Raw genomic sequence first — 26713 nt, forward strand, 5'->3', positions numbered from 1 at the left:
CCCACGATTTCACAGATAGTCTAAACCATGCACTCTAAAAATCAGCTTGGGAAGGAATGGGACCCAGGATAAAATATACTAAAAATAATGATAACATGCATTTTACCCCCGAGAAAGATTAAAATGTATATATATATATATAAAAGCTCATAAGAGCCAAAATATTTGTGAATAATATGTTTTGATGTACAAAAGATCATTAGAAGTCAGAATAAAATGATACCCTCTGAGTCTTTTATTATGTGCTACAAATAATATTCATGGGTAACATTTGCTGTTTCCTTTTTGTTACTAAATGAGGACTAGAAATGTTTTTAAGACCAATGAAAAGCCCAAATGAGTTTCTTTACAGTGCTCAGCAATTGCACTCAGATCCTCGAAAAATCTGACGTATGTGCAGCAATGATCAGTGCACAATGAAGGGTCTTTACTATTTCGCTCTTCATCATTTTTATTCCTTTAATGAAAGCAAAGAGAGCACAGAAAAGTTTGCTCACATTAAAATCTATGGGGAAAATAAGAGACCAGAAAAGACATTTTTAGGATTGACATCTCTGCAGCAGCAGCAAGCTGTGACTTACGGTTTTTGTAGAGGCATTTAGAAACACAGTGTGTGCAGAGAGGTGTCAGTGTGTGAGACAAATCTATTCTGAGAGAATACATGGACCAAAAAATCCAACTGAAATAAAGGCTTACTGTGTAATGCTAGGGATAAAGGGGGTAAAACTGGGTACAATTAGTGCTAATGTGAGTGCTGTTATCTCCTGGCAGTTTTACACAGATAGAGTGCAACAAAAAGACAGACGGCTCACTTGTGGATCTAAGCCATGATAATCAAGCAGAACCCCAAATTTATCTGTGTACATTCCTGCTCAGTGTAAGGGAAACTGCTCCATACTGTGATAGCATTGCTCTGTTCACTGACAGAGGTGCAGCTGCCGGCTGAGCCACACCAAATGGAGGAAGTGTGTCATATGGAGCAAAGCCATACAACAAGTGCACCTTTAGCAGCCCAGGGAGGTCTGCAGGCCCAGAAGAGCAGGGAAAGCGGAATGCTGAGTTTTTCCCAAAGTTTTACCCTTTCCATCCAAGACTATGGAAATATACATTAGTTCTATAAACAGCAGCACTGTAAGTGTATTTCAAACATAGTTGTGTAGGATCACCAGTGGTAACAGCTCCTAAAAGCTACTCTGAATCTGCTCTGAGCTGCAGCCCATCTCCTTTGCCTGCTTGCATTCTGTATGGATTCTTATATTAGCAACATCACACATTTCCTTCACACCACTAAACCAGATGTACAGGAGGCCAAGAGCTAAATAAGGACATGTAGGATCACACCCCAAATCCCCAGCACGCAGCTCAAGCACCTACGTTTCCTAGAAAAAACAGTGTTTTAAACTGCCTTGGGATAAATTACCCCCAACCAGGGTCACCTTAACAGAAATGACCAATGAAATGCAAAATATTCTTTCAGAAATGCTGGGCAGAGTGAGCAGCAAAGGGTGAAGTGGTATATTTTGTAGTGCCTCATGAGAAAAATATATCTAATCTGGGTGTTGGTTCAGCCATGGTGAATAATTTAATCACACTTGTAAATGGTGTAACAGAAGGCCACCAGCTCTGTCAGACCCTCAGACGCTGAGGTAAAGTTTGATCTGTTCTGCTGATGTCAAAAAATGGACGTGCATTAAGAGCCAGTGCTTCCTATGTAAACTGAAACAACAAAATCATGAATTTTTTGAAAGAGGGACAGAAAACCCTCCTTGCCAAAAACAGAATGGAGAAATATCACAGAACTCAGCGATGTCTTAAGATCTATCACTGTCATTTCCATGGAGTTCCAATGGTGCCCATGCACACCTGAGCTGGATGCAAGGAGCCACCACTCCGCTTCTGTTCGATCAGCACAGGAGGTGGTTGTGATCAGTGCCTCTTAACTGCGTGTTGTTCGTCAAGCCTAAAGAAGGCTGAATGAGACTAGGTGAAGGACTCGATGAAAATGGATGAGAAAATCAAATAAGATAATTAAAAGTTCATATGAATTTAATAAATTGTATTAAACGACATTGCTACTGATCAAAGCCTTTTTTCCCTGCTAATTCAGGGGTGGTGTAAAATTCCTATAACAGACAATAAAAACATCAGCTAAAAATTAATTAGCCTTTAAGCTGGAGCATCGCCTTGTTCTGTGGCCTGAGGTGGAACAAAAATGCTATCTTCAGGTCATTTATACATAATCTATTCATTTATTTCTATTTATTTCATACCATGAAGCTCCAGGTATTCCTGACATGAGACCCAAGAATGAATACAAAATTGAATTCACTAAGCTCTGTGACAGTCGGCCAATAAACTCCACTCCCTCAATATGAATAGACACTTAAACATTTTGCCCTCTCAAAGCTTTAATATTAAAGATGATAAAGACCAAATATGACATGACTGCTCCTTTTATTTGTTAGTGGGTTTGCAATTATTCCCGGGTCTCCAAGGACACAGCCTGATAGACGATATTTCAAGGAAACAAATACAGGTTTTGTTCATCTCAGCATCATTTTGCATAATGAGGCTGGGCAAGGGAAGGTTATACACCAGGGTGAGTGCACAAGGTTTGCCTCTAGGCTGCTCTGCAGGAAACCGAAACCCAATAACAATTACAGTGTTTGTTACTGGAAAAACGAGAGTGAGTAATTAGATTGATGCTCTTAAAATCATCTGCTCTTTGTAATAGATGCTTTGTAATTTAGTTTGGCAAAAGTGGCTTGTAACTGTGAGTACACATTAAGGACAAAGCAATTAGGCAACTAAACAGGCATGATGACAGCTTTTTAGTAAATGGTTTAGTTTTAATTTTGAAATGGCAGGTCCTGCTGAGCACAATATTCTACAGCTGTAATTTTGTAGAATGTGACAATGTGTTGTTAGCAATTAATTAAAATTTTCTCTCCCTATTTTTTTTGGTCCTGAGGAGACATAGGGCAGTGCTTGCCATTTGCAGGGTTCAGCGTGCAATTAACACTGCTGTCTGTAAAACAGTTCACAGCACATCAAGTACAAATTGAAAGCCCCGCTTGGCTGCTGTCTGCAGTCACTGTGTGAAGTGGAAGCTGGACATCTCCGGCTGCCAAGGAAGGGCCCCTACCCACACCTCTCTGCTGATGGCCCTGGCAGGTGCTCCATAACCATGCCTGCTCCTGCCCATCAAAGCAACGGCATCTCTTTCTTACTCACCCCTAGGAAACTGCAAGGCCTCAGAAAAGTGTATTTTGGCTGAATTCTTAACTGGAGGAGGACGTGGGGAGCCTGGCAGCGCACCAGAAGAAAGGGATGGTGGAACCTGCTTGTGGCTCCAGCCCTCTTCTCACATCTCTCAGCACCTCTCCCCCTCCTGCTACACTTATTTTCTTCACACAATGTGCAAAATACTTCATTGCAGTAGTTGGCTGTGCAAGTATATGATAGTCATTAGTAACAAGCAGATTCTAAACTCACTGCTCACTAAACTCACAAAACTCATAAACTCACTAAACTCACTTTTGATTCATATGAATGGTCTGCAGGGGAGGTTTGTACAAACGTGAATTTCAGTTTCACCTTCAGGCGCTTCAATGACCTTCAGCTTAGCAAACCAGTGAGAAGTAGCATTGAAAGGTTTAACTTTTTCCCCTTCTTTACAGTTTATCTACATGGACTTTAAATATTTGTTTATCAGAAATCCATTAGCACAAACTCATCATATCAAAATAGAAATGCCAGGGGTTGGGATACACACCAGGTCGTGGTGGATAAACATCCCTATCCTCATATGGTTGTTTCAGCACTGAAAAGGCACATTGGATGCTCCTGCTTTATTTCTGGGGTTATCCAAATGAAACGCATTGACCTGAAGGAACAGCACGGAACAACATGACCCCTGTTGTACCAGAAGTCTTCCTCTTCACAAAACAACAGCAACAACATTTTTGTCCTTTCTATATACTAATATAGCAGTAGCTTTCTGTGGCACAAAGCCAGCACAGCACTTATGTGGATAAACTCAAGTGGTTCCATTCTACTCAGTGGGATTACTTGCTGGTCTCAAGCTATGTTAGCAGGCAGAGTCTGTACTGGATCAGGCTCACAGAAAGGGTACAGTGGATCACTGTAACATTTCATTAGAAATGTTGAATTCATATCTAAAGTGTGGGAAGAAACACTTCAAAAATTTAAAGCCACTCCAGAAGAGAGATTAACCATTAACTCAAAGTGGAAAGTGGGGGGGACGCTTAGCTGGATGCAGGGATAAATCTCAGCATTCTTCATCTCACTGCTCTGAAACGTGGAGTAGGATGAAGTAAAGCATGGAGCACAGAGCCCCATCTCAGGAGCTGGCAGGAAGCTTGTTTGGTAAAAATACCTATTAGCCAAAGCTGGCCTTTATCACTCAGCTCCATCATCGCCTCACTGACCTAATGTGCTACTGCTGCGCTCACTTGGCTTCCTCAGTAAATGTAATGGAGCAAATGTAGTAATTGCTTTCTGATCCAACCTACTTAGAGATTAATTCTCGTTCTGCTTTTAAAATTTAGATTGATTGAGACAATCAGAATTGTTGGAAATTATTAAAAATACCAGTTCTGTACCATCATTTCCAATAACTGCCTATGAACTCAATAAATAAACTGTGTCGTATAGGAAAATGAAGAGTAAGACCTAGAAGACAGGCTAATCAAATTTGACTCTTACCCATCTAAATAGGGATGCTTGCAAATAATTTATTGCAATACTAAAAACGAAAGTTCAGCTTTAAATATAATACAAACTAATGCATAAAGTACCATAGGGAAGCATGGCATCACCAATAAGAATGCAGTAAATTTCATGTGTGAAAAGCACCAGTACCTGCTGCAACTTTTGTCATCCCCATTCTCACCTTACTGCATTAGGCCACTATGAATTCAGACTGCTAAGCACCTAGATCTGGGAACAAACTGTGTCACCACCAGTACAAATTACCTAAAAGAATGACTAAATCATTAAGCAATATGTTGCAGAATGTTACACACAGCGTAAGAGAATATGTAAAACCTTCAGTACATCATAATAATATTACAAACTAAACACTAAACAAGTAAGTGTAAAAGATCTTGTGAAACCTTTGTACCTACAGCAAAAGCTCCATGGGCCAAAACCTCTGTCGTAAAGCACCATAAGGTTTGTGTGACCTCTTATGGATGTGTTTTCACAGCCTCTGTGCCTCCTCACACAAGTCCCCTGAGGCAAAGCAGTTGCACGAAATACTCAAAATAAGGTGCTGGGCAGCTAAAAGCTATTGCTCACAATTAACAAGAAAAGCAGTACAGCACTCTCACTTGAAAATCAGGACGTTAATACAAGTCCATTTGGGAAAATTACCAAGGTAAAAGCTCACGCCTGAACTGACAAACACTTAAAATCAATTTTTAGTCTTTCAGGTACTCTCTGTGGATAGCAAGTTAGGGCTCCTCTGGTCACTGTGCCTTGAAAAAACTTTGATTCCTGATCAGACACAGAAAGTGGTGGCTTTCTGCACCTATTTCTGCTTCAGAGCTCCAGCACTACCTTACGTGTGCCTACTAATGCAATGGAACTGCCTTCCCCTCCTGCTCCTACTTTGCTGTATCTTTTAGCTGCCATCTGCCACAGCTACACTTTAAACACGAAACCCGTCCCACACTGAAAGTGCATGTCTTGGACATTCTTAAACAGAGATGCTTTGGTTTTGTACAAAAAGAAGGTGTTTTGAAGGAACTTTGTTCCCCTGAAGTATTTCACCGCTCTCTTAGATGCACCTCTGAAATCTAATAATACTGTGGACACAGCAGGGTCCTTAGATAGCGGTTTATGCAATTGCCATAGCAGAGACATGTGAGATTCAGACTGAATTCTGAATATTTGAAAAGGTCACAACTCTTTTATCAGAAAATTAAGTCAAGCCTCAAGCAAGGATCTGCTGACAGCTTTTAAAATTGGGGTCTCCTCAGCTATTCTCTTAAGGATGTGGGGGTGCTACCCTCATTCACTCCTTTTTCTCAACTGGGGGGCTACCGAGGGAGAAGACAGCAGAGCAGCACATCACACAGCTCCAGGCTCTGGGAAGCCCGTTGGAAGTACTTTCCTGTTGACTTTACTCAGTCTGCCTCATCCCAAACTCTGGAGTCTGCTGCTTTGTATTTTTCTATCATTTCTATGAAGAAGCTGCAATTTATTCTGGATGCCTGCTGGTTTTTGTCAGAAAATCAATGCGTAGAGAAAGAGAACCCCAAAACTGAAGTATGTGTCTACAGATCAGTGTTTACTGATAGGCAAAAGCTTACTTTAAGGACAAGCAAAATGAAATACACGTTCTACAATGCACATTACTCAAACTGCAGTGCTCACAACATGCAGGCACAGAGATTAACACTGTTCCCAAAAGGATTAGCTGTACAAATACACAACATGAACTTCAAATACAAAAGGAATACAAAAGATGCAAAACAGTCAGATTAAGAACGTTAGTTGGTTGCTCGTTGCCAGGAGGTAGGAAAATACTCTCAAAAGGAACAGATAATTTTTTCAGTGCAGCTTTTGCTTCTCCCTCTGAAATAATATTCTTGGCCTCAATGGAATTGAAAATCTTGAAATAAACGAATGCCTGGTAGAATGTAGGACTTCTTATCATTGCACCTGTGTGTCTCTTTGTCCAGGGGATACTGGAAGCTGAAAATCAACGGAGCGCCCTTGCTGCAAGCACTCTGAGTGCAGTGTCATTAATTCCACCTCTGCCTTTCAAGTTAGACTTTCTCACTTTGGCCTATGAATACAGTCCAGACTGGAAAAGCTAATGCAAGGATGGATGCTTGTTTGTAAATAAATCTAACCTCCTAATATTGCCATGGTGCAGAGAAGATACAGCTTGTTACAGTATTCATTATTTAAGAGACCACTAGGACTGAAAAAAAGGTTGTAACTTTTGTTGTGTTTGATGTAAACAAAATCACAGACAAATCCTGTGGAGCCTGTTTTGCAAACATGCTGAATTTATGAGGACGAAAGGCAAGTCAGAAAAAGGTCATGCTTATTAATCTCAAGCCTTGTGCAAAACCAGCATGTTCTATACACACTTACAGGATTTGTGACATTTGGCTGAATACATTTGTACTCCTTTAATGCTATTAATAGTATCTTTGCTCTACACTGCTAAGTGTATTTCAAATGGTGTCCTTTGCAAGGCTGATACACTTCAGGTAAATGCAAGCATGATACTATGGGCTTACAGTGAACTATTTCCATCACATGAGCTATTTATTATTTACTGTAATCCTTTATCCTTTGAAAGGTCTCTTAATAAGTTTGGGTGTTTTTGTGCTTTTTGCTAGGAATTTTTACCTCGCCATTGTTATAATTGAGCAGTGTTGTGATGTTTGAAAGTGTACAGTTAGAAGGATGCAGGCAAGAATCAGGAGGAATGGGACTTCCCTATCCCATTTGTACTGCTCCTTGTGGCTCAAATCCCTCAGCTACACAATGGAAAGATGCCCTTTTCATCACAATGAGATCCCTCTTCACAACATTTCTATATTCAGCCTCGAAAGCAAAAACGTTTCTCTTTTGTAAAGGAAGAAAAAAAAGAACTTTCATCTTTGAATAAAACCAACTCCCTTCTAAGCTTCTCTGTGAATACAAAAAGAAGAGAAAGCCCAGCACAGGACTTGCATCAGCCTGCTGCTCTGAAGAGCCTGAAAACCAACACTCAATTTCCATTTCCTGTTGTCAGTCACCAACAGCAGTGGCAGTCCGGCCAACACACGGAGAATATTGTTCCTCTGTATTTCCTCACTGGTTTTGACAAGAAATCAATCCTGGATCTAAGATAATTTTTACTCTGATATAAAGGGAACTTCATGTTTGTGACAGTAGGAAAGGAGTGGAAGAAGAAAGCAGGAGAAGATGCATGTGAGATAAGCATGGGGATGAGTAACACACGGATTGGATAGTCCTAAAGCTATACAGCAACAGAAATTGGCAAATATTTTCTGGGTCTATAGCCAAGCTGCAATTAGTGATGACATCAGAACAAAGTCCTGCTGGCAAGAGGATAAAGACTGTGGGGTATGAGATGGTGGAGCTGCATGGCAGCTGCGTGCCATGAAAAGCTCTTTGATGCCTATTGTATACAGCAATGCACAGACTGCTCACCGCGCTTTCATTGACAAGTTCAGTGCTCCTGGTTGCCTGATTGCTCAGCAGAAATGGAAGGGTTTCTGTTGCAGCATGGGAGACACTGGATATTGTCAGGCTGGGGAGGAATAAGAAGACAAGATTTCAAAGAAATTAAGGAAAGTTGTACAGCACTAATCTTTTAAGTGAGCACAAATGAGTCAGTTTTCATCAGTTGAGTTTATGCTATGTGTGAAATGTTGATGAGGACTCTTTTACTACATCTCTAGCTTACACAGTAGCTGCTGGGACTGAGCATCAGTGCTGCAGACAACACACTCAATTTAATGGGTATTTTGTGACATAATCAGCATGGGAAGGACGAGCTGAATGAAGCTGATGAAATTTTGAACACTAAGTGCAGAACTCCCTGACATAATTGTATCAACAGCAGTTTTCTATTCTGTTTTAATTAACTAAACCAGGAACACATTCAGTAATAAGGATCCTACAACCAGTAGAATCAGAGAGCAGTTTTACTTGTGTGAGTAGATTCACTGATGTCAGAGTCATACATTTCTGTGTTTGCAGAACGGAATACCAGATAAGCAGCACCAATCTGGATAAAACACCCCCATCCTATAGAAACCCAATTCCCTATCAGACTCCTGAAGACAGTCCCACAAACTCAAAAACAGCTTAGTTTAGCTGAAGAAAAATCTGTGCACATCCTTTCATCAGATTCAGGACTGTTTGTCAGAATTTCAGGTTAAATTGAATTTTTCAGAATCACATTGCAACCACTTGGAGTCTTCAGTTTGGGTCTGGAGACAGTGATAGAAAACTGCTGAGCTTGTAACTGGTCTGACTCTACATTACAAATCAAAAGTGATTATGAATGAATAATTAATATGAACTTTATATAGTTACTGACTGGTAGGAGAGGCACTGCCTGTCCTATGTGTCACTCAGTCTCCACGGATGCAACTTTTCTGTGATGCCACAACCAAGCCAGCCCTCCCCAGTGAGCTGCGAGCTGATTAATTCATACCACACAGATCTACCCAATGGGGCCCATATTCACACATACTGTTAAGGTGAATATACAGACAGGAAAGCATGAACTAATAGCTCATTTGAAAAAGAATAAATCTGTTTCTGGTGTCTCATCAAGAAAAGTGGGCATGTGCCCTAAATGCAGTTGTGACTGATGCTCATTAGGAACTCCAGCTGGGGTCACATTTTAAAGAGGAAAAGCTCTCTCATAGCATGTAACTACTGGGGCAGGTGCTTTGATTTGTGCCTCCAGTTCATTTTCCACTGATACATTGTATGAATGCGGGTTGTTCCCCTTGAAGAGAACTCCGGTTCTGCAATATACGGAACTGAAAATGTATCCCCAGTTAAGCTGTCACACCCTCTGTGATATGTACCTTTCTAACAGCATGCCTCAGGTTCTATTAGCAATCGTATTTGACACCATTGTGAATAACTCATGAAAAACAGTAGATATGAAATACAGCTGCTCTCTCCAACCCCAGCCATTATGCAAAGATTAGTTCCCATGAAGTGCTCCTTCATCCAGCAGCTACATCACTGCTCACAAGTTGAGGCACAGAAGAGGAACAGAGCACGTGTTTGGGTGGCATGCAGGTTTTGGCTGGGGGAGAGTGGTCTGATGCAGGACTCAGGTGTCACAATGTCAGCCTGGGAGTTCCACTCAACACCTCTGTGCCTTGCTTTACCCAAATGAAGGATTAGCATTTTTGTTAAGACAGTCTTATTGATTAAATCACTGAACTGGTAATACAGGATTTATGAAGAAGACCGTTCTGTAATAGAACTACTTCAATAGGTTGTGCTTCACTGGAAATTAATTTTTAAAGGGGAAAAGGTCATTTTAATTACATTTATTTCAAGTTTTCTCCAGGGTGTTTTATGCCTCTGGGGTTTTTTAATGCGTAAGTGAGGGTTTGGGTTTTTTTTTTTCTGTTTTTTTTCCTCCTCTTTTTTTTTTCCTGATTTTTTCTGATAGTTGCTACCATCAATTTTGCACAATAATGAATAAGGAGACAAACCACCCATCTATCAGAACTATCACACAATATAACAACCTGATACCATTCTCAAAAGAGAATTAGGAGGGGTTTAATTTGTCCTGGATTTCCAGTAAGATACACAATTCCATGTACATGTTTTCAGAAGCACAAGAACACATTCGATTCCAGTGTATTTAAGTTTCTAAACCAGTACAAAAACAAACAAACAAAAATCTAATTTAATTTCTCTTTGCTCAACGCCTCCTCTATTTCAGATCCAAATAGAGGTATGAGAATGACTGACAAGCATTCAAGTCAGCTAGGAATATCCAAATTAACTGTTATCCACTCAGCACCTCTAATTTACTACTTCATTAGAAATGATGGCAATTTGATACACAATAATCCTGAGAATAGCTTGCTCTCAATCCCCTGGGAAAACCTGGGAGAGACTGCTCTGTCAGGAAAATTAAATACCAGGAAGTAAGGGGATGTTATTTTACCAAGTGCAAATCAATCAGAGGTGCTGTTTAAAAGGTCATTTGTATGTAAGTGGAAATTTTTTAATGTCCCTGTTTAAAGGCACTAACTGTTATATGCGTGGGCATAAATCCATGGAACTCCTGAATGCTAGAAGAATGCTCAGAGGCTTGTCTGTGAGAACCAATTACCTCCCGATTCACAGAATTTCATGAATTATTAAAGAAAATCAGAGATTGATGGGATCTATTTGCACCCATTTGAACTGGCAATAAGAATATACAGTTCCGCTTTCCAGGAATGTTTCAGAGCTGTGAAATTTCTAAAGTGATTTTGCTCTGCAGTGAGATCTGCCTGGATGAGCACAGCTTACTCTAACAGGTTTAGCTGAAGTAACATGTAGATCAAATATTATTTACCATAAATAAAAATAATACTTTCTCATGAAGAGAAGGAGGACATTGTGTACTATCAGCAACTCCTTTACTGCGCTCTCCTAATAGCATGCAAAACAATCAAAATGCACCAAGATGTGTGCTGTTTTAGTATCTTAAAGCACCATCTAGCACATACATTTCCTTGCCACCTCCTCTGTGGAGTGCCAGGACAAGGAGCCTCTGTTGCATCTGATTTCAAACAGAAAGTGAAGATTTCAACAGAAGTGAAAGAAATGACATGAAGAGGAGAAGTTCTTTCTTTTTCCAGAGCAATGTAGGATCTTAGCCAAAAGCAGACTGCAGGTGCAAGTTAAGGTGGAGTTTAGAGGTGTTCCTGAAGTAACACACCTGTGAGGGTGCACGCTGCCCAGCAGATTTCAGGCACCATGACAGCTTTTGAGGAACAGCTGAGAGCAGAACAAGAATTTCTCTCTAATGTGTGCATCCACTTTGGAAAGGATGGGTGGAGCAGAAAAGATCACAGAAATTATCTAACCGTGTTCAGCCATCTGGGAAAAATTCCTTCTGCCACCTCTAAAGCGGATGCTGGTACCACACACTGCCAACAGAGACTAAGGCCTTCATGTAAATAGAACACATTAAGTATATCTCTTCAAAGGCAGTATTGCTCCCGCTGAGCAGTATACTGAAGAGTATCCTGCTGCCTCAACCTTTTCATCTTCTTCAGTTAGAAAGACTGAGTTGATGCCTGAGTCCCTAGGGGCCTAATAGAAGTTTTGTCCACCTTCAAGCTCATGGAGACACAATTACTGGGAGCATAGGATCACACCCAATTATAGTTTGATCATTGATACTGCAACTGCAATGGGAAATTTCTCCCAAATATATAGTCATAGTGTGAAAGAGATTTCTGGAACAATTAAAACCTGTACAGAATACAGGTGGATGTTTACAGAGGCACTGGAAAGCTGGGGAAGGTGATAGGAAAAGGAGCCAGCTACAGGCTCATTTAGGGCTCTGCAGTATATTATTTGCATGACTTTATTCTTGTGCAAACCTAGCAAAATATAGGACCTCTGCTGCCAATTTAGCATACAGTTTAGTTTATGAAAGAGGCGGCTTTTACCTGCAGAGATTTCTTACCTGGTTTAATATGAGGCTTCTTTATTACTAAATATCTCCTTAAGATTGAGCAGTTCTTTCAGCAGGCAATTTTGTAAAGGATACAATGAAGGTAAAACACAGAACAGCTCATTTGGCAGTGTAGGAAGCCACTGAGGAAAGTAGGAATGATGACATTACAGGAAAGTATCCAATGTATATCCAATAGCAGCCACAATGGGGTGTGTGATAAATGATATTTTGTTGTGCTTGATAAATGCAAGACCTCAAAAGCTTTGCTCTAAATGATGTGTTGAATTTTGTAGAGATCCACAGAACCTACTGAACTTTAAGGAAATAGCATGAAATTAAATATTGAGTACTGCTGAATTTTGCTGTTTCTATACACGGTTTGCTCTTTTACTTTCTGATAATTAAATGTATCATCTTAACCCAAGTCCATGTGACTAGGCAATTTTTTTCTCACATAAGCAGATGGTATTTTAGCTGCAAATTCACATGGCTTCTATTTAGCCCATTTTATTTGTAAATGTGAAAGAAAACAGAACAAAATTCCTCTTGAGTGTTCAGGATATCTTTACCATGAGTTAGGACAGACTGAAAATGCACTTATAAATGTTTATGTTTAAATGCTTACTGGTATCTGTTTTTTATTTATAGAGGTCATACATGCCTGACATATCCCACACTTCAGTCCTGGAAATCTCCCACCATGCTGGTACATATGGCTGGAGATGCATTAATTGCACTTTCAGACCTCCTGTTTTTGATACTACAGCTCTCGTGGCTCTTGTCATGTGGCCAGATTTTGTCTTAAGGGTTTGATTTTTACTTCGATTGAAGGCCATTAAAAATATCTGACCATTGAATTCAACTGATTCTACTCAGGATTTGTGCAAATGATACCTAAGATTAGCCAGAGCCACTGACAATAAGTACTTGATCTTATATAAATGCACATACTATAAACTTACTTTGTATAAATACTGGTATATGCACATTTTTAACAGTATATGTAGATAATTTAAACTGTCAGAAGTCGGTTATAAAACCATTCCTACTTCTGAAAAAAGTCTAAGGAAAGGCCATATGTACGTTTCATTTTACTTTGAGATGTTTTCATCCTGTTGGAGCTCTTTTCTGTGAAGTATTTTTATTACATTTCAGATAATAGGATACATAACATCTATCTTCCCCACTTCCACACTCCGACTGGAATACAAGCCACGCTAACCCATCTATCTGCATAGTGCAAACAAAAGCGTCACTATTTGATTTGTTTTGTTTTTAAAACTCATTCCGTCTCTCAATTTTAGCTCATCTGTGAAAGAAAGGAAAAATACCACATTCAGACAGATGAGGAAAATTCTACTCTGCACATTTACACAGATGTCATTTTTCATCAGTTAATTGGAGACAGCTATGCCTCAGTGTTCAGCTGCGTTCTTACTGATGGTAAGAATAACGACAGCGTAACCAAAAGGTATGACAATCTGCGTTATGTACCAATTAGCAAGTCTTACACTGATACTATTATAAGGGAAACAAAAGACAGATCCAAATAGAAATGATGCATTTTATTTTGGGAAAGTCTCCGTAAAGATGCCTTTTCCACCCTCTGAAGCAGTAACTTAGCCCCAGAAATACCCATAATGAGGCCTCGCAGGGACCACTTTCTCCATGGCTCTTATTATCACACTTCGGTGGGCTCTGGCCATCCCACACTCATCACGCCATTGGAGGCCTAGTTAGGCTGCACAGGAGATGGAGCACAGATCATCCATCACAGGGACTTTTTGCCAGGCACTTCATCACTAATGAAATCAGGATTTATAAGAGGAGCGGTCTCTGTCTATCTTAAATCTTGGCCTAAACAAATTGGGAAGGCAAAGCATAGCTACTGACGGGCTGAGCAAGCACTGCTGAGGATGAGAGTGATAAACAGTCCGGTTCGGAGCAGGCAGTAATTTATAAAATGAGCTGAGGAGAAAGTAAGATGTTTCTGTACAAAGAGAGCCATCAGTATCTCCTTCCAAAAATAACTACTTTGTGTGTGGGCTTTTTAGTTTCAGCTTAAAGAGCTGATAAACACAGAATTGGAGGCAATGGAACAAATCTCAGCAAGGCAACCGAGTGGGTGGCAGCGTTATAAATGAAACCAAAAAGCTCATACGCAGTATTTATATCACATCACTGGGGTGAATCACAAAACTACTGCCTGGTCTTGTTTGGTTCAGTAATCAGCAGTGTGCCTCTCCAAACACTCAGACATGTACACAAATCTGCTCTGAAAAACAGCCACGATCAGAGTTTGGGGTTTATCCCAGGAGAGCAAATAGTGCTAAAGTTTCAAAGTAAGTGCTGAGCTCTTTAACATTTTGTTTGCTGGTATTGATTTCTTTGTACCCAAAGAATTTTTTCCGCCCTACATTAGAGAGTGAATCATGGCTTAAATAATGCTCTATTGGAAATACAGAGTCAGAATTTCTTCTGAATATACAGTTGGCTTTGCAAAAGCGATAAGAAAACTTTTGCATAGCCTTTGTGCTGTGGTGATCTAACAATGAAACACCATGCTATAGGATTAGGCCTACAACCTACTGCACCTCACGTGTTATAAACTCACGAGTTACCGCCGTCATCTTTTATTAATTCCTGTTTCCTTTCTCAATTCATACTTAATCTGCAGAATTTTGTCTTTCAAATAGTAAATAAAAGTCACGAAGGCTCCCCACTCCACTTTACCATGCCACTTCCGTATTGATTTTGAGTTAAATTGGCACCATCACAAGGGGAAAAAGCAGATCTGCAGAGATCAGACACACTGCTAAGTACATAAAATGAAGGAGAATTGCCCAATCATCCTATCTCCAAATATTTGCACTTCAGAAAAAAGAAGAAGAAAAAAAGAATTCACCTATTTTATCATAGTATAGCAGTTGTACATCTCTCCCTAGAGCTGTTTCATGGATATAAAGATGTTTTCCTGGATGGCTTTGGTTATTTTTAAACCAGAATCTGTTCTGTCACTTGAAATGGGCTGAATATTTCTCTACCTGTTGGAGGAAGCAGACTTTCACAACCACCGATTTGTTGCTCTTGTTTCTAACAGAAGGGACCAACAGTATGGATCACCAAATTAAACACAGCCATCCAGATTTTGAACCTTCTGAGACATTGGGCAGCCATCTATTCCAACAGTCTCCTCCTCTTCCCCTCTAATGTCAGTGAAGGCCTACAATTCTCCACCCTTCTATTTAGAGACTAATACAAATAGCAGCTGCTGCTTCTGTTGCTCTGAATAATTCACGACCACTCCTTTTCAGTTTTGCAATGTCATTTGCATCCTATAACGTATAGCAATAGGCAGTTCTAAGGAGGATTACTGGACTAGAATACAAGGATATTTTGAAAAATAAGACACCTATATTAATTTTTTTTCATGTAGGTACCTTCTGAACTCCTGCTAAGATATGAAGTTCAGAAACACTCCCTGAAAAATTGCTCAGCTAAGAGAGGATTTGCAATGCATACCTTAAAGCATTAAGAACCCCAGCAAACTGACTTACTGCTTATCTGAAAGCCCTCAGATTGAGAGTTTGGAGAAGGTAACCTTGCACTGCACCAGGGTCTGGGACAGCCTGGCTGGGCTGTGATTGCTCTATTCGTTTTTGAGATTGATGAGGAAACCCAACAGACAGCTGACAAGTTGTTCAGTTAACTATTTTTAGCTAACGTGCTGGTGTATGAAGACAGAAATGATTCATAAAACCGTGACAGTTTTAACAAATCCTGCATGGTTCAGTGTTGTCAGATCAAAATATGATTTCCCAAAAGGACTTCCAAAAATTTTTAAAAGTAGGTTAAAAAACAAAGAAAATTAAATTAAAATGTGCCAGGTTTTTTTGTGTTAATGTCTCAAAGATACATGGTTTTGAATCTTCATATTAATTTTTTTTTCCTCTGGCAGCTTAAAAAAATTCCAAGATAATGGCAAAGCAATTCTCTACAATGATATAAATACTCAAAATACTATGGAACAGTTTTCCTACTGGGCACCATGTTCTAACTGATAACTATTTTAGAGACAGTGCTTGACCCGGTAAGCATTATAAGTTACTCACAGAGCAGATTCGGAGGTCTTTTACTCTGGGCATCCCTCCAGTGACCTGCAGAAAGAAATTCACAGAAATAAAACCAAGACAGATCTGGCTAGATCATCGCAGGCTTGCTGAGAGCCAGTGGGACATTTTTACTCAGTTTGGCCCTATTTTATTTACTTGGTTCTTGCAGACCACGTACTCAACCACACTGTTGAGATACCAGACGCTAAAGCAAGCAGACCTAGCTCTACCAAGTAATGCACAAAATGTTGTTTTCATATTCTCTGCTTTTCAGAGTTGAAAGCTCTATAGATGTAACACATTACTAAATGTGGAGCAGCGTGGGCCCCCAGGAGGCACGAGGTGTCCCCTTCTGGGTCTACAGGGCAGGGTCTGTACCTCAGGCCCAGTCTGGCCAAAGTCACCAGCACTGCACAGCTGCTCTGAGCCTTGCTGAGCCAAACCTTGCTTCTATGTCGGAGTACAAGATGGCTGCAGAGCCGTTCCCAGCAGAAGTACTGCAGGGTGTGGAGAAGCCATCGGAATAGATGATCACAAAGTGAGGAAAGGTGGGGGAGATAGAGTGATTTTATGATGTGCACCACAAGCATCACCTGCTGGCTTACGTCTGCATGCTTGTGCATTCACTGGGAGACAGTGGGGACAAATCTCCAGGGGAAAACTGCCCTTTCCCCTCTTTGATGTCAGCATCAAAACACATACTTCTTCCTGTCCTGCTTGTTTGCAGAACACTACCGTGACTCCAGAGCTAATATTTCAATCCTTCCATTTTTTACCTGGCATCTGGTGTATGGGATAGAAACCAGTGCCAGCATAAATAAAACTTCAAATTAAAAATAATGAGATGCATGCGTGTAATTTTTTTTTTTTTTAGTTAATTGTCCCTAATTTATGCAGCTGCAGAACCTTGCAGTTTCCTGTGATTAAAGAGTACCACATTCAATGTGTCATGGAATTCATTTGATATCAGTATGAGTCAGCTATAAAGCACATCTATGATTTCTTTCCAAATTGTCTCAATGCATTTCTCCTGAAATTGTTCAACCAAGAATAAAATACACTTCATCAGTAAACTCCACAATGATACTTTTAGAGCTTTAACATGAGTGAAAAAAATAATCATAATAGAATATATTATTTCTAAATATAATTATTGTACTAATGGAATTTGTTTACAGAACTATTGCTTCACCCAATATGGAAGTTCAGGTCCTTGAAACTAGTAGAAAATCTGAGAAATAAATCTCAGTCACAACAAAGTTAATGTAAAAACGTAAGAAAGAAATAAAGAAACAAGGAAATCAACTAAAGAGCAATTCCTGCACAATTTTTCAGCAATTCCTCATTCGTCAACATAAGCCCTTGATTCAAAAAATCACTTTAGACAGGTACCTAACTTTAAGAGCATGCTGAAACTCCTTTCTTGCCTGGAGATGGTATTTGCTGAACATACAGAGAGTTAACAAACCCCACGCTGCACTGCGCTGCACTGTGCAAGGAGGGTGAAAGGATTCTCTCAAAGAGAGCTTCTATTTTTAAACAATGTTTAAAACCTGTGCTTATTTTTAAACACAGGTGAGATCCAATTGCATGACCAGGTCTTCCTTCTAACCCCTTCACTTTATAAGGTCTCAATTGATTACAACCATATCTGACTGGCACCAATCAGCGCAATTAATTAGCTATATCTGTAGGCAGCCTTGAAGGCATTTTGTCCCACAGATTTCAATGGGCAGGTTGGTGAATGAGAGATTTCCTTCCCCCTATCATTACAGTTAAAAGGTTTCCATTATAGCTAAAAGTCTTCACAGCCCAGAGAATGGAATTGTGAAGCTTCCTAAACTGCAGTGCTCCAAGAACTATACCTTTCCTTTAGGGCTGTGGGCAGATGGGGGAGGTAATACCTACATCCCTTTCTGCCTGCTGGTAGAAGGCAAGCACTTCCCAGTTATAGCATGAAACAAAGTGCACATATGGGTTTGCCAGGGGAAGCAGCTTCTGTATAATCAATGTGCTGTTAGGAGCCTGAGGGCAAAATGTTCTTCTTAAAACTACACTGAAGATCCTGACATGGGTAGTCAGCTCTGCTGGTGTGTGCAGAAGGCTACTGATAGTATGGCAGTGCAGAGGAGAATTGTGATTAAGGGTGTATGGGGGATAATAAAATTGTCGATGATCAAATACAAAGTGAAACGGTTCAACTGATAGTTTAAAAATAAATAAAATAAGCACTAGTGTGAGATAAAATATCTGCTGCTATCCCATTCAAGTTTATTTCCATTAATTCTGCCTATTTGCTGGTTGCAATGACATCAGAATCTATCTTCAAAAAAAAAAAAAAAAAAAAAAAGCCCCAAACAAACCTCATAAAAAATTAAATTAATTGATTTGCCATTCAATTCCAGCAGTTCACAGTTTTTCTGATTATTTTTAACATTTTATTTTTAGAAGAATTTCTACCCCCGGAGTTTTAATTTTCTGCAAAACCAGGAAACCTCAGGCTTCCACATTTCTAAATTGCTCCTGGGCACTATGGTTCTGTTTCCAACTAAAAAAGCATAGTAGGCAACCTGAACTCCAAAAGGGGAAAAGGGAGAGGAAGAAAAAAGTCAAATATGGGCTCATAAAAAAGGAAAATAACTGTAGAAAATAAATAAATCAATCATTCAAGAGTAAAATAAGGCACAACTAACATGATAGCTTAGATTTCAGTATCATGTTCTCCACTGGTATTGATAAGTACTTTTGTACTTCCATATAAATTACCCATAATGTCGTATTTCAAATTCACGATTTAAAAAAGTCCTTTTCTTCCTCATTCTCCCCCCACATCATCTTGGTTGATAACTTAATGCAGCATCAGTATATAAAAGAGTGGAAGCCTTCTGTCACTAGCTGTACAGGACACACACGAGCATGTATGTGTATAGCATATATTTGCTATTCATGCACTTCAGGAAACAAAAGCACAGTACTGAGGGGGGAATACTTGATAAGAAAAGTATCTGGAGCTGCATACATACACACACACACACACACAAAAGCCAAGTTTCACTGTTACTCTACATTTCTTTTGCTCAGAGGCAGCCATTTTCTAAACTAATTGGAAAAAGGATCTTAATTGCATGGTTTGGAGAGTGGAACACAGCCTGACCCTTCCACAAGTCTCACTGTTTAAAATTCATGGTCTGGTAATCTGCTTTTAACTGACACCCTACTTATGAAAAGGCCTTGCTGAAATATTTTCTGACAATGAAATATGATGCGATTAACCTCTTGCCATACCTACCCCTCAAAGAAGGCAGACAGCATGTTGAGGCTGGCAATGTTCAGCAGTTGGGTGAAATAACGGCCTTATTGGAGCTCACAGCAATTATTCATTGCAGGGCCAAGGCCGGTTCTGGGAGATGCTGAATTCTGCATCTTCTGTTCATCTGCACGAGAATGGATGGTGTTCACTGTCTCAAGACCATAGATGATATTTGTAATTATTCATGTCATGATTCCCTGGGCCTGGTCACGGAGTGATGCTTTTTGTAATTCTGCATCTCACAAAATGGGGAAAACTGCATGAAAGATTGAGTCTGAGACCATTCTCTTGAGAAGGCTCAAGTATACACGAAATTTATATGCATGCATAATATGAATCTACTGCACAGTTTGTTTTTGCCAGTGCTGCACTTGTATCAAGAGCTACTGGCCAAGGAAGGGGAGGAGGAAGGATTTAACTCCCTACAGAAGCAGCAGCTGCCCTGACTCAGGACCAAGGATGTGGCCATTGTGTGTTGGCTTTCTAGTTTCAAGAAGGGGATGTGACAGCCAGGAGGACATCAGACAGGTGCCAGGAAGAGCCCTAGGGTAGGTGGATCCTAAGCTGGTTGCAGGGAGCAGTTCCTGGCCACTCCTGACCCTCAGCAGGCTCTCATAAGTCTGCCTATTCCCCCTTCTACCTTTAATCAAAGTCACATGATTTGGGATAAACCAGTGCATCCCACGGGACTGGGTGGAGGATTAGCAGCCCTTAGCTGAGCAGTGAGAAATACAGCACGTCCAGAGTACAGATCCCTTTCCATCTTGCAGGAAAAATCTCCATAATTCTTTCCCTACAAAGACTTTTTCCCCTCTCTTTTGCCTTGGAGTGGTTAGAAGTGACAACCGATCTATAGATTTTTGGTTTGTCACAGCTGCATCCACGTAACTTGCTGTCCAGTATGACCTCATGTCTGCCACCAGCCACCACTGACAAGCACAGCAGACATGTTTAAGCATGTTCTGAAATGACCCTGCCCTGATAAGGGAAGAATTAAGTGGAAAGGAAAAGAATGCATTTAAAACCATCTATTTTTAAATATGAAGTAAGGCTCGGAATGAGGATTATTTACACTGCAATGCTGAAAATCAGTAACAAAGGAACATGCCAGGACAACAACTACTGAAACAAAGCATTTTAGTTTAAATAAACAGATACTCAGAAATAGGGAATGCATTTTAAAAAACACCCTTGAAGGTAATTCTGCACGGAAGCATTTTCTTGGAGGAGATGGGCTGAATAATCATTAAAAAATGTATAAATAGCACTAACAAATATTTACAAAACACAGGCTTAGTGCAATCAAAATCACTCACTTGTTTGAATACAGCAAAACTCATCTTGACAGGAAAATGAATTTTCAGGGGGATGTTTCATTTTGTCATCTTACAGAAGCATTTTGACTTCTCATTTCAAAATTATAGGTGTTCTTCTGTGTATTCATAAATTTTTCAAGAGTAACAGAACAAGAAATGCTTTGTGTTGACCTAACTTATGTGATTACTCTGGAATAACGTTTTTGTTCTTATTTTGCCAGAAATATGGGGGAAAATATCCTACAGTTCAGTCAGAAGATGGTTCATCCCTTCTCTCCTTGCCACACCACATATCCAAAAATATGACACGTTATATAAGAGCTGCTCCAAAAGCAAATTGATGTGCACTGTCTGTTGGCATAAGAAAGGGGAGGTCCTTCTGGATTTCCCAGAACCCAGACAAATCATCAAATCTGACCACTGCACTGAGATGCTGAATAAGAAGAAGGCTCAAACTTCCAGAGCTGGGCCAGAGAAGGCAACCTTTCTCTTGCAACATGATAATGCCAGGCTGCATACCAGTTGAATACCATGGAGCGCACTGCCCATCTTGACTGGACTTTCCTACCACACCCCCCGTATAGTCTGAATTTGGCACCATCTGACTTCCACCTGTTCAGGCCAATGAAAGATGGACTGTGTGGGCAATATTTCCCTAACAACAATGCCATTATAGCAGCTGTGAAACAGTGGGTCACCTCCACTGGTGCAGATGTTGATGAACACAGCATGCAAGCTCTTGTCCATCACTGTCAAAAATGCATAATTAATGGTGATGAGTAATGCTGAAAAATGAAATTTTGCAGCTGAGAATTTGCTCTATCAAACAGTATTAGTGTGCTCTTTGTAACTGTTGTAGTTTCCAAGGAAATAAATAGGAGGCATTACTTTCAGAATGACCTGATGTTTCTAAAACAAACCATTTAATCTTTTTTATTATTATTATTGATGACCGGTACTAGAGGGAAGTTAAAGACACTGGACTTGCCAGTCCTCTCTGGCCTTTAAATTTCTAGGTCAGCCTATCTGTGCAGCCTTTGGGGACTACCAAACGATCCACTTGAGACCTCCTGTGCTCATTAGGGCTGTAGTTCTGAGGGAAGACACTGAGTATAACAAAAACTCCTGATTCAGTATTAATGAGAGTTGTCTAGGTAAAACCTCATTTAGCAGCTCGAAAGGTTGCCTGTACTAGGAGGTTAAGTGAGATGTTTTTCACGCTTCTACCTTCTACATTTTGTGCTTAAAACTAGGAGATAACACAGCTCACCTCTAATATTCTGCAGTGCCAGGTACTCCAAACTACTCATGCAGTAGTTATGACCTGATGAGGTAATTAGTATTCCACAAAAATTATTATCAATTTTCAGGACCAAGCCATGGTATAACTGAAATAATTAACACTGTATCAACTAAAATATTATTTACCTAAAAAAACTATAGCGGGATTTTTTTTACCTCCGTTAGGTAGAATCCCAATAGAAGTGGCAAGTTCACAGCTCAGGGAGCAATGGTTTCTCAGACCCTTTGACACTGAACTGCAGCTCCCCAGAAGGCAATTAGCAGCCCCCATAAGGATGGGTTCACTTCAGTTGCTGAGCCAGAGTTGGAAGTCTACTTTGCTGTTATTCGGTAATATTGCAGTCTTCACTATTCCAAAAACAAATCTTGTCCATGAAAGTAAGAAGTAAAAGTTTAGCTCCAGGCTTTAGCAGCCTATGAAATCTTTATTGTTTCTTCTACAGTTTCTTTCAAACTGTTCTGCACATCTGCAGCACATAATCAAACTGACTTTTCATGATGCGGTTCTACTGCAGAACATCCCCTGTGCTGAGCAGACATTGGGATTTCAAAAAACACAACAAACAATGCACAAAATGCTTGTTCTCAGAGAGACCATATATCGCAGTTTCTATTAGTTTTAAGCTCCATGTAAATTATAGAAGGATTATATCAAAGAGTCTTAAAATCCTGAATTCTAATGAAGGCCAACCATACTTCATGGGAAAATTAAGACATCAAAAGTTGCCATTTCCAAAGCAGATTTGTAAATATTTTTGATGGTTCCATTAAAAATTGCATAAAACAGTGCATAGAATGAGCAAGGAAGTATTTACAAAAACAAATAATATACAGCATTTACTTGAGCATTAATCCACATCAAACAGAGCCCTTTATTACATAAATGCAACATATTCAGGCAACTTCTCCCTTATTAATATTTCAAATATTACTCTGTTTGCTGATACTGTAATACCAAAGGATGGCAATTAAAGTACATGCCACACTGTTACAGATATATATTTTTTTTGTGCATATTTAACACTTCAGGGGAAGCCTATAATGCTTACATTACAACCAAATTCCTGTAACTAATTTTCTTCTTGATCTCCCTTCCCACTTTTAGTTAGATTGTTATAGAGAATAATTTACAGGACAGCACTGAGGAGGCTCATCTTGGATGGATTAAATGAGATGCAGAGAGAAATACAGCAGGAAAGGAAGAACTCCCGAAACTCCACATCTCAGCCCCTCATCACTGTAGAACACTGAGTGACTCTTCCCCAGGAAAAGAGATAATGCTTCCCAGTAGTTTCCTGTCTATCAATTAACAGAATATCTCTTTCAAGGTGTTGCCAGTGCCTCATCCCTGGTTTAAACAGCTCAAAAGTCTTGAAACAAAGCAAAAAATTTCAAATCTTTTATAACATATTTTCTCAGTGTTAAGAAACACGAACACGGTTGGTATGCAAGTTAATATTTCAGGAGTGCAAATAACAGAAAACAATTCCCTTGCATCCAATTTCCAACCATCCCAGGTGTTCTCATTTCAGCAAGTTTTAAGAAAAAATACACAGGATGTGGATTTTCCATTGCTCGCTGCATAATCTGATGATATAGACATGCAGCATGTATATATTCTTAGTGAAAATGATGTGTTATGAAATATTCATAAGCCATTTTTTCTGATTATTAAATAAATCTGAATTGTGTGGATTACTGGGGCCATTCTCTTGTGGGTGGGGGAAGAGTTTAACCAGTGCTGAGAACTGGTTGTACAAAGGTATGAATATATGAACAGGGTAGAAGTCAGCTTATTGAAGCTATTCAAAAATCATTCCAAACATCCAACACTGGGAGAATGTCCAAAATAATGAGTAGAGGAAAACTGACGAAAGTTCTAAATAAAATTAAATGGAAGGAATGTTAATTAAGTGTTAATCACAATCAGATTTATAACAGTAAGGTCTACATGACTATCTTTGCAAGATCACGTATAGCTGGTAAATACTTAATCAAGCCTTAAAATCTTCATCAGAAGTAAACATTACTGTATATTTCAGTGTTTAGAAACAGCAACCTGTGGGGGATTATCTCAGGACAAATGAAGTACTGGGAGGATCAGGAGACACAGAGGTGTCCCACCTTTCAGACCTCGGTCTGTCTGTGAGCCTGCAGCAGGATAAAGCGATGCTTTGGGTTATGCAGTGGCACTGTGACTTTCAGTGCTGATGAGGAAGGACACATGCTGCTGGATCATTGCAATGTGAAGATTTTGTTTAATTGACAGTTATTTTCAAGGAAAAACTCTCTGTAGCTTTGGGCTACGTGTGTCTGCAGTGCACCAGCTGCTACGACTGCAGCTTGGGCAGGTGTACCTGAGGTAACTTGAAATGAGCACCAGTTTATGGGGAGTGCTCTCATGTAGCCCAAAATCCTGAGCTCTGCACTGCCACAGTTATACTGCTGATTAAAACTGCCTGTTGCTTGTCTCCACCATCTGTTGGTGGGCCAGTTATATGTTGCTATGATACCTCTTGTATAGTACAGTGATATCAAGTACATATCCATCCACTGGTGTGGAGCTCAGCTGCTGAATGTGAGCCCAGAACCACAGCCCTGAGGTAGAAGGGGAATTAGGGGACTAGATCATCCATGAAACTGCACTGAGCTGAGGGGGAAAGTGAATTGGAATCCCAATGAAATCTCCTTAGAAAAGTAGCTCCCAAAGCACTGTGCACAGTATTCTACTTTTATCAAGGCATAAATCACAATCAGTGTACCAAAGATGAGAGTTACTGAGTAATCCTATCTGCACAAGTGTGGGGTTTTTTTTGGCAGCATATTTTTATCAGAATTAGGGATTGTATGAGGATAAACACAACCCTGGAGGAATTCTGGGGGTCTGTCTCCTTTTCACTTTGAAAGAAATTACTTATCTTAGTGCTACTCCAATTCTGATATACAGAACACAAATTAGAACGTCCAACCCTGCAAAATTCATAACCAAAACCAACCTCTGGTTTTGTGACTGGGCAGCAATCACTTGCTGAAGGCAGGCTGCTGTCTTCATGCTCCTCAGTGTTCAAGCTGCTCCATCATTACCTGCCACAAACATTGCCTCCACGTGCTGCAAGAGTTTGTCCTGTGCATTCAGAAAGGAAGAAAAGATGGAGCTGATGCTAAAACCTCTTTAAGTCTCTATGCCACTCCTTCACTGTTGGAGAGCTTCTGCAAATGGAATGTGGGCAGGAGGTGTTTCGGTGACACAACTGTGAAGCAAAACAGCAACATTGGCTGTGGTTCAACTGCTGGCTGCTTTATGGAGAAGCTGTTAGTATCAATGGCTTCATTTTTTCTTTCTGTGCTACAGCTTTCAGTAATTCCAATTGAAATGGGGAGGAAATACAATATTAGACTCTCATGTGCCAGATAGCCCTGCTAACGATCCATGTGCAAAATATGTTATTCACTTCATTTAAGGTTAATTTGAGAAGGAAGGGGATCCATTAGGGAAGAGTCTGCAGCACACTGACATTAATTAGTTTTGCCTCTGACTTGTGTGCTTGGGAAAGTTAGAAATCATTCTGCTGAAATGGGAGCTCTTGGATTCCCTGCAGATTTGTGGATATATTTAGGCAGCAGTGGCAGGAGGACACTGCTGGAGGAGTGGCAGGGGATGAGCCCTAGCAGGAGGATGGCACCCTACAAAGCCCCTACAAGCCTAAGCTGTGGAAGTGAGGACCTGATGTGTTTCCTGCTTGCTACTTCTGACCATCTATTTGTTTTCAGAAGTTGAGCAACAGAATGAACCTCCTGTTCTTTCATGAAGGAAAGGATTCCCACCTTCAGCCCTGGGGTGTGGTCCCACCAGCCAGCAGACCAGTTTGGGCAAAGTCACGGGTAATGAATCTTTGTTTTCTGCAGTGCACTTCTTGGGAGCCTGCAGACCTGTGCCTACCAAGACCTTCCTTATTGTGCCTCACTAAATTTAAAAAGAAAAAAGAAAAAAGTACCAGGCAAATGTAAGCAACAAGGAGAGAAACCAGAAAACTGTGAAATACAAATCACTTCTTTCAAAGAAATATGTACCTTTCTTGAAACAGGCAAGTGCTGTACCATAAATTAGCCAGGGCCTGGCAGCTGGAGCCTTGCTCAGCAACAAATACGCAGAACTGCAGCGGTCAATGCCTTGTATGAAGCAACTGAGCTCAGCGGAATTTTCTGAGAAACTCAATCAAATCTAATGTTTCCTACCTCACGTTTTGTTATCTTTGGACAGGCAAGGTTAATAAATAAATAAACAAAATCCCGACTTTCTTCAGCCCATGAAGAAAACGCACAACAACCCACAGCAGCACACAGGTGCTGAGGTCCCACTGCAGCCAGGTTACAGCACGAAGGTCATCACCCAAAGTGATCATCACACACAATAAATTAATATCCTAAAGAGGAGCTGTTGAAATGATCCACCCAGAAC

The 26713-nt window shown here is 40.1% G+C and overlaps 1 protein-coding gene across 10 annotated transcripts in view; it reads right to left on the bottom strand.

Moving 5' to 3' along the window:
- LOC419335 overlaps nt 1–26713 on the bottom strand; it is a 133036-nt gene that overhangs the window by 48897 nt on the left and 57426 nt on the right. For all 10 annotated transcript variants that reach the window (XR_006931955.1, XR_006931957.1, XR_006931952.1 and 7 more), the window contains one exon: nt 16327–16371. The gene's annotated coding sequence lies outside the window, so the exon portion shown is untranslated. The remainder of the gene's footprint in view (nt 1–16326; nt 16372–26713) is intronic.

The sequence above is a fragment of the Gallus gallus genome, chromosome 20 (assembly GCF_016699485.2).
Source record: "Gallus gallus isolate bGalGal1 chromosome 20, bGalGal1.mat.broiler.GRCg7b, whole genome shotgun sequence".
Taxonomy (NCBI): Eukaryota; Metazoa; Chordata; class Aves; order Galliformes; family Phasianidae; genus Gallus; species Gallus gallus.